Source organism: Pseudophryne corroboree, chromosome 3 (genome assembly GCF_028390025.1).
Source record: "Pseudophryne corroboree isolate aPseCor3 chromosome 3, aPseCor3.hap2, whole genome shotgun sequence".
NCBI classification, from domain to species: Eukaryota; Metazoa; Chordata; class Amphibia; order Anura; family Myobatrachidae; genus Pseudophryne; species Pseudophryne corroboree.
The window spans coordinates 8523847-8533180 of NC_086446.1; the positions used below are offsets into that span (position 1 = coordinate 8523847).

Sequence of the window (9334 nt, forward strand, 5' to 3'; positions counted from 1 at the left end):
GCGAACAACTCGGAATGAGGGCCAATATGCGTGAAGTTCTTTTTCGCTTTAAAGATCGTATCTTGACCTCTATCTTAGCGCTTTATAGTTCCCCAACGGCCCGGGTGTTCAGCAATGGATTCCTTTCCGACTCTTTAATCACAAATGGCACCAGGCAGGGTTGCCCCCTTTTCCCCCTAATATTTGTCTTATCAATTGCACCCTGAGCCATTTCAATTGGGACAATCCCCGATTTCTAGCAATGTGGCTTGGTTCCCCTCGACACAAATTGAGCCTATTCGCGGACGATGTTCTCCTCTTTATTTCTGATCCAATTAATACCCTTCCTCTCCTACATTCTACTCTAGATGCATATGGCTTCACTTACTACTACAAGCTCAACACCACAAAGACAGATGCCTTGCCCATCAACCTATCCCACTACTTGACAGCCCTCCAGTCTTCTTACCCTTATAATTGGCAGAAACATGTAATAAAATACCTAGGTATTAACATCCCAGCTCACACTCCTGATGTCTACGCATCCAATCTCTCCCCTCTAATAGAACGAACTCCTGGGTGTCGTACGAGGTCTCCTGGCTTGGCCGTATGGCCGCATTTAAAATGTCTCTCTTACCCAAATGAATGTACCTGTTCGGCACGATCCCATATAATTTTCCAAAGAAAGCCCTCCGAACCTGATCCTCTATAATGTCTAGATATGTCTGGTCTTCAAAACCACCCTCGTTAGCACATTCCAAGATGGTTCTACCAAGAGCTTTAGGAGGTCTATATCTACCTGATATCTCCCTATATCAGGAAGCCTCTCTTCTAGCCTCCCTTAAACAATGTCAATACCCAGATAGGCTGGGTATAACTTAAACAGACTCGAGCTCACTCACTCCCTCTTGCAGATCTGTTCCGTATTCCCAAGACGCTCCGACCTACCATCCCATGCCTGCTCCCATCTACACAAGCTACGCTAAAAACCTTGGACAAATTATCTGCCACTCTTACGTCCCCATCCTGTTGCATCACTCAGATCTCCATCACTACACTCACAAAGCTGATACCCCACCTGAACCTTTCTAAATGGAAACAATAAGGTATATCATGCCTAGGTGATATACTTGATGGACTCTTTCTGCTGCCCTTCCCAACCCTCCAACTAAAGTTCTCTCTGCCCACTTCCGAACACTTCCACTATTTGCAAGTAGCACACTGGTGGAGATCGGTTTCCAATACCCTGCTGTCCCCAGACACGACCTCACAACTGTTTTTCTCTCGTCTTTCCTTACATAAATCCAGAGGTGACATCACGTTCTGGTATAAACTATTGGTTACTCCTGTTTCCCCGTCCAAGTCTAACGCACAATTGAAATGGGAATCCGATTTAGGCAGACTGCTGATTATATCTGACCCCCGACCGACTGCACATATTCTGGCCCTCCTGTAGCAATAAATGTTGGAGACTTTGCGGCTCTGTAGGACACATTTTCCACATATTTTGGTCCTGCCCACATATTACTAAATATTGGTCTGAAGTCTTTGGCTTGATCAATAAGGTCCTTAACATTCACCTTACCCGGACCCTACCTTGGCCTTATTTCATATTGTTCCCTCTTCTATTCCCCCCTCTAGCAGTTACGTCTTAGGCCACGTTAATCGCTGCTTGTACTAACCTGGCCCAGCTCTGGAAACAATCCACGCCCCCCACTTTACTACCAGTTATCCACAAAACAAATCACTACCTTATGGAGACTGAATATATCCCTTCCCCCCCCCCCCCCCCCCCCCCCCAAACAACATCACTTCCCCCGGGAGGAATTGGTCCCCGTGGCAGCAGTTTGTCACTGTTGGTGAGGGATCCCATCTTCAAGCGCTCATTCTCACTGTAGTTTAATCGAACAACCGGACAGTGAGTAACGAGTCGGTATGTCTACTCCCTGAAATCCTTTCCCAAAATTAATATAGATCTGCACCACTCCCTTCTCAGTCCAGGTTTTTACTAGGTTTTATACACGTACCTGCCCCCTCTCTTTTCCTCTTTAACAGCCCCTCCTTATTGTGCTGTAATATATGTTTCCGTATGTGTTATTACTGTTACATCTCCGTGTTCCTCACCCAAAACTATTATGATTTCTGCTACTGTGTGTAAACTTGCTGGGTGTACCATTGTCCCTTTTCCCTTTGGATGTTTCTCTTGACTCATATATAAATTATGGACGTATATGCATTTTAAATTCACTGGATGCTTACCCCCCCTCCCTCACCCTTCCTTTTTTTTAACCTCTTTGATATGCTATATGATGTACTGCTTATCCCCCTTTGTTCTTTTTGTACCCCGTAAAACTTATCTTTTTCTCAATAAAAATTATTGATGTAAAAAAAAAAATCTTTGTGAGAGCATCTATAAGACCTGATTGTGGAGCATCTTCTGGAAGGCCCCTTATGCGAATATTATTCCGTCTGCCCCTATTGTCCATGTCCGTCATTCTGTTTTGTAGTGCACGTATTTCTGTAGTTTGAGCCGTAAGTATATCCTGTAAGGACTGGAAGATTGTATCAGAAGCATCTTGGCTCTCTTCAACAGTTGTGAAATGTCCCTCTTAACTGTCACAAGTTCCTGTCTAATTGTATCTTGAAGATCCTGTTTAGTTGGGAGTGATTTAAGAAAAGTAAATATTTCCTTAAGATCATTCCTATCATAGGAGGGAGGGAGAGTAGGATCCACATTAGACAATGGCGAGGAAGAGGATGAAGGACTTGCCGCCATTGGGTCTTGATCAGTCTCGGAGGGTGTAGGTTGGAGAAATGGCCTTATGGTAGTTTGAGATGAAGAATTCCTTGGTCAAGATGTGTTACCCTTCTGTGAGTTTTTTTGTTTTGTTCTGACCATAATGTGGAAATAAAGCAGTAAAAGCGTATTTTGGTCTGAACCGTAGTGAGGAATAGGTGTAGAAACTACATTAGAATATGTCTATTGAGCAATGACTCCCATCGGCCTGGCATTAATATATCATGGAGCAACCTGCATCACACTCGGTCATAAGAGATTATAAGATTCTTATTTGATGCCATCTGCGTCATGCAAATATCCAACTCTCAAGGTGTACTTGTACCTTGTTGGTTTCACAGATAGGGGGATCCTGATTCTGGGCTGGTAAGATGGCCACCCGTCTCTAAATCCACTTCAGATACAGGACAGGGCACTGTGCTCTAACTAGGTAGCACCCAAATCAGCACAACTACAAATTTTAGTGAAGAGCCTGTGAAGTTACCTCTGCAAGCCACTAGATGGAGCCGCAGGACAAACCAATTCCAGCTGCAGTAATATACAGAGTAGGAGACGTATATATTAGATCAGGGATGGGGAACCTTCGGCCCTCCAGCTGTTATTGAACTACACATACCAGCATGCCTTGCTACAGTTTTGCTATTTGGCCATGCTAAAACTGTTGCAGGGCATGCTGGGATGTGTAGTTCTACAACAGCTGGAGGATCGAAGGTTCTCCGTCCCTGTATTAGATGGAGCACAATCCAAGCAACACCTTCAGTGCTCTGGTAAAAGGTCCCTGCTATCTCACAGTGGGAATACCAGCTGTAGTGCCAGAGCAGAGTGTATGGGCAAGATAGGAATATGTCCATTGTCCAGTGCACCCTTGGTCTAATCTCAAAGCACCTCTTCACAGGCAAAAGGCTGCTCTTATGGGACCCTGAGACACAGCCCTACAGGGTGCTGTTGAGTATAAGGAAGGTAACGTGCATTAGGGGGTTCCGCTGAAAACCCTCTCCTTACCACACTTAGGATGGCCGCCGTCCACACTTTCTCCTGTAAGGGCCTCCACTAGATGCGGCTCCAGGCGTCTGAGCACTCGGCACCTTAGGTAGGCATGGTGAGTGGGTGCTCCAGTAACCACCGCTGCCCCGGGGAGGGGACGCTGAGGCACCTGCAGGCAGGCAGCCTACTGGCGTGAGGGCGGCGCACAGGCCACAACCCGCTGAGACTAGTTGATGTGCCTCTCGGCTCCTCGGACCACACGAACCAACCCACAGCCATGTGGCAAGTCTGTAGGGATCCAAATAGGGCAAGCAGGGCAGGTTGCTCAAAGTGTGCAGCACTCTATATGAGCAGACTCTCAGGAGCTCCTGGAACTTGCGTCCACCACGGATACCATCCAGGCCATGCCCCGTCATTGTGATATTCATTTGGTGACCTAACTGAATATGTGATTTGATTGTAAAAACAACTAACTAAAATCCACCATCAAGTCTGTTCCTCCATTCCAGATCCTAATGCAGATATGAGTACAAGCTGCAACTTGGAGATTGAGTGGTTATAAAGGATATGCTTCAGAAGAGCTCTTGAACGCTGATTCGAAAGTCCATGCCAAGTTCTACTGACCACACCAATCTCAGCAAAGTGGCAAATAAGGACACTGAGATACAAGAAAGTCTTATAGGAAGTATAATCCAATCATTGTACTATACCATGCATAAATACAGTTTAATAGGCTTGAAATCTGACAAGCGTCTTTGGAGATATATGGTGTTCTGCTATGATAACGGTGATTATTGTGTCCCTCATGTGGTCATTAATAATTGATCCAGTAAAGTATGACAATTACCAGAACTGTACATATACAGTGAATACAAGCACTGACAGCAGAGTTAAGAGGGAGCTCTTTAAGCCATGGCTAAACTCATTCGTACAGTCACACTACAAAGCAGCCCAGATTTTGGGATTAAGGAACTGTTGGATTGTACACAGTCACCAATAGCAGCTACATCCATAAATTGGGTTGGAGTTCCCCTTAATATGACTGAACTATTGAACCTTGAGTTTGAATAGGCAAAACAGTCCAATAAGGCATTTTCCCAGAGGTCTGTGCCAATTATAATAATTGCTATGGGCACAAGATCCAGAATTTTGTCTTGAATCACCCAGTCAAACCAAATGACACTCTTGTAAGAATGGGTAGTATAAATGCGGTGATGATAAGTTTAAAAGCAATATCCAAGCTGGTACAAGTAAATTGTGCCCATTCCAAGGTAAATGTTACTCAGAGCCGTGGCTATATTGCTTATAGCTGTGATGGTGACAAAGAGACTACACTAATAAGTGGAATACAGATTGCAGAGACTGCCCGGAAATGGTGGAGTAAGTTAAATGTAACTCACAGGTATAACTCCAGACTCACAGGTGGAAATAAATACATTAAGAGATGATGGTCATCAATTAAATAGTATAAATAATGAAGTCCTGGACAGGATTTGTTGAAGTCTGGATCCACTGCAGACAGAACTAGCTTCCATCGGAACTGATCTGCTGTGTGTAAGTCTCTAGGCTTTATAGCCCGGCAAGGATAAGCTAACATTGTCTTACCAGATATTACACTCAGGGTCTGTGATGCTGGGTGCAGTAGTCATTCACATAAGATAATTTATCATATACATGACAGGTTCACCTTTCACCCACTTATGAACACAACACCCCAAGCAGCTTACTAGAGAGGTTCCATCTGAGATACTGATAATAGGAACATATATTATAATCATCCAGCCTGAAAGCTGTGTACACTCCCCACTCACTATGTCCTTCACACTAGGTCAAAGTTGAAAGACCGCTTTGGTGCAATATTTCTAACGGGTGCCTATGTGTCTGCAAAAGCACTTATTCTAATAAAAGTATATACAGTATATAAAGCAATGGAATTATACATGATCAAAATGGCGTGAAAAAGTAGTTAAAACTACAACCCCATACACCCAGGCATGATATCCTCCTTTCAAACGGATGTGCCATCTCCCTCACAGTGGGAGCCATTGGAGCATGTCCCCAGACTATCACCTTGCGTGTATTAAGGACACAGTTATGTGGATATAGAGGACAAGCTTGTAGGTCAGTTAGCTATGGGAAAGACTAGAGAAAAGCAGTGTATGAAAATGATTCCACATGGAAAAACACTGTTACATTTGAATTACAATAAGATATATTCTCTACTGCCTTGTGATATGGTGTAATATTACATTTTCAACATATGTCAAATGCAATTCTTTTTTAAAATGATGGTATGTGTAGCAATGATTTTAATAATGTTATTTTTTTACGATCACAGAATTAATTCATTTTGGTTTATAATCTTACTATAGCACTGTGTAAGCCTCTGTTCATTTCTGTGTGTGGTCGGCTACCTCATTACAACTCTGTTCAGATTTGAGTTCATTGAACGCTCTCCTTTCCCAGCACTTAGGGTCCAAGAGAAGTGTCTGCTAAGAATGTGAGGGATGGTGAAGGTGTATTCAACACTACAATCATTTGGGTGTGTGAGCAATTTCCAGATATTTGGAAGGCTTCCCTCTGTTGAGAGTACTTCACTTTTAGAACATCCTCTCCCTCCTACAGTCTAACCCTGTACTTACCTCTGGGATGTGTTGGGATTTAGGTCTTCCGGATCTCGCTGTTGGGGTCCCGACTGCCAGTATTTTGGGCACAGAGTACCAGCTTAGATAACAGAGACTTCATCAATCTTACAGCTCTACTGGTCAGAACATCCATGAGAGGGTTTGCATGAGCAAGTGGCCTCAGGCAGTGAAGGATTTTGAGCTACCTACTGTGGGGAGATCATCATTCCTATCCAGCAACCTTCCTTACAATGGTATTGAGGTAAAAATAACCATTTCACATTTTACCTGCTTCAAATATGAAGTCTCAGGGATGTAGTGGTGGAAAGAACAAGAGTTTTGTATGTACCTTTCTTTAAGGTGCATTAAGGGGAGATACACAATGGGTTGTATATAAGAGGACTCATCTCTGCAATTTTCCACTCGTCCATAGTTAAACCTTTGTCCTGACAAAAAGAAGGAAGCAGTACAATTATTTGTCAGGTTGATCTGTGTTCATCTAAAGCATCAGAGATCATGTAGGAAACGGCAATAACATAATCCCCTTTTCTCCATCCACTATGGAAACATTAGAAAGAATAGTACAGCTGGGAAGGTGGCGCTGGGATGGACCAGGTTGTGGGCTTGAGTATGCTTCCCTTCACTTCCATCTAAGGGACAGAGCTCAAATCACCAAAGAGGGAGAGGGGGGGGGGGGTAAACTAAGAGAACATGTACAATGGGATGTAATGGAGTCCTATAACACCAGAGGTGTGGGATGCTGACAGATTTTAGTTGTTGTTTTAAAGGGGCAATCACTTACAGGGCATGGTTTTGTTCGAGATCGACCGGCATCCCACCCATACATTAATTTCATAGATCTGTTTTTACAGATTCTTGGGATGTACTCAGTCTTCCTTCTCTCCTATCCTGCCGGCGGGAGGTTGGAGGAGGAGCAGCAGCGTTGGCTTTCTTAGGACTGCGTGCTCAAAGCAGTAAAAATAAAATAGATTGTAAAATAAAAAAACTGTTACAAGGTGTATCCTTGCTCCTGCCAGCACCAAAGTAAAATTGGCTAGCTTTGGCTGAGGGCGGGATATAGGGCAGGAAGGACTGGAGCATCTTTGGAAATCAAAAGCTTTAACTATTTGGTGCCCAGTCCTTTCCAGCTACCTACATCCCCCCCCCCCCCCAATGTCATCCCTGTGAATGCCTATGGACCCTGTGAAGAAATAGAAATTTGAGGGATAGTGTTGGGTTTGGGCCAAAATTGGGTGTCAGTGTTATGTGCCAGATAACATTTTGCCCATATTGAGATTTTAAAGTCGATTCTGTGAAAGTCGGCCTTCTGAACATGTTGAATTTTGTAGGCTTATTATATGTGTTGACACTATGGTTCTATGTAACGATTGTTGGCATTTTGAGTGCTGACAGAACATACCAGATCTGGAATCAGTGAGTTCCTCTGGACAAAGGGTACTAAAAGTGTGTATCTAAATGTTCTATGTCAAGTGCAGTTTTCTACAGGGATCTCCTCCTCTAGCAGAGTGCTGGTACCTGTGGCCAGTTTCTCTTCCCTTCTATTAGCAGAAGAGGTATTTTAGGGTCTATGTATTGAGCTTAAGAAAGAGGTAAAGTGGACTGAGATAAAGTACCAACCAATCGGCTCCTAATTCATTTTTTTTCAAACACCGGATGAAACATGGCAGTTAGGGGCTGATTTCTGGTACTATTTCTCTCTCCAAGGCTTAGTACATAGACCCTATGTTTTGGGTTTGTGATAGGTGACATGCTGACTACATGAACGTAGGGTCATATTATTGGATCCACTGGAAAGCCGCTCTCTATGTTGTTAGACCCACAGCAGTGCTTATCCTCTCCTTACTGTAGGAGGCCACAGGACCATTATCCACACAATAAATGGAAGCTGGGAAGGAGCAACACAAGGCTGGAGTCAGTTCTTCCTCCGGTCCCTGCCTCCTAAAGGTTACTATAAGACACTCCACTTTAGAAGGTTTAATACATTTCTCCCCGACTTTGAAGAAACTTCATATCAATGGTTCAAATATTTTAAATAGCTGTTCTAAAAAATTTTCCCCTACCCGTAACATAGATCCTCAGGTAATGATGCTCACAGAGCCTTCAACTTTTGGGCCCTTTCTAGGCTCCAAACAGTCATCAACATCATCATTTATTTATGAGGTGCTGCAGATTCCATAATCTTTTTTAGATAGAAGAAAAGGGGCTCACTATGACACCATCTATATCATGACTTTTGGCACTTCAGTGTATACGTGTGGGTGACACTCCAGGATTTCCACTCCAGACATATGTTCCCATTTATAGGTTTAACTTCTAGGGTTAAATGCATCTTATTCGAGAAGAGAGGTGGTGAGGTGAGATTCCTCATTCAACAGAGGACCACTTACACCCTGTACACTAGACTATATAGGAAACATTTTCTGACTCTTCATCTACCAGCTGTGTGATCTGGCGGGTCATAGCAGATTTAGGTATTCGGCTGAGTCTACTATAAGGGACATTCTGTGTGGTATTGCCTTGCCTGACCGTAGTGGTAGAACAGGAAAACTGAACCCTAGGGTGGGCAGTTAGAAAGCCCCGTAAAAGATTACTACAGGGATCTCCAGGAATACAAAAGGGCCAGTAGTAAAACTCAGGTATGTATGTATATATAGCAAAAAAGAGGAGAAGAACAAGCGCCTATGGTGCAGTAAGTTTTGTATGTGTTGGACAACACTGTAGCGATATATATAAATGCGTACCAGATAATTTCTTTAAACCACGTCAAAAGTTTTAACCGTGCGGTCGACTCCAGAAGAAGCGCACCAGTCTACACACATCCTTTTTCTATGTATGTATATATATATATATATATATATATATATATGGTTTTACTCAATGTTTGTATGATTTATGGTTATTTCATTAGTTGTAGTTATTTCTATCAATC

The 9334-nt window shown here is 43.2% G+C and overlaps 1 protein-coding gene across 1 annotated transcript in view; it reads right to left on the minus strand.

Moving 5' to 3' along the window:
- Positions 1–9334, minus strand: part of LOC135054525 (zinc finger protein ZFP2-like) — a 152371-nt gene that overhangs the window by 99455 nt on the left and 43582 nt on the right. The gene's annotated exons all lie outside the window — the stretch shown is intronic.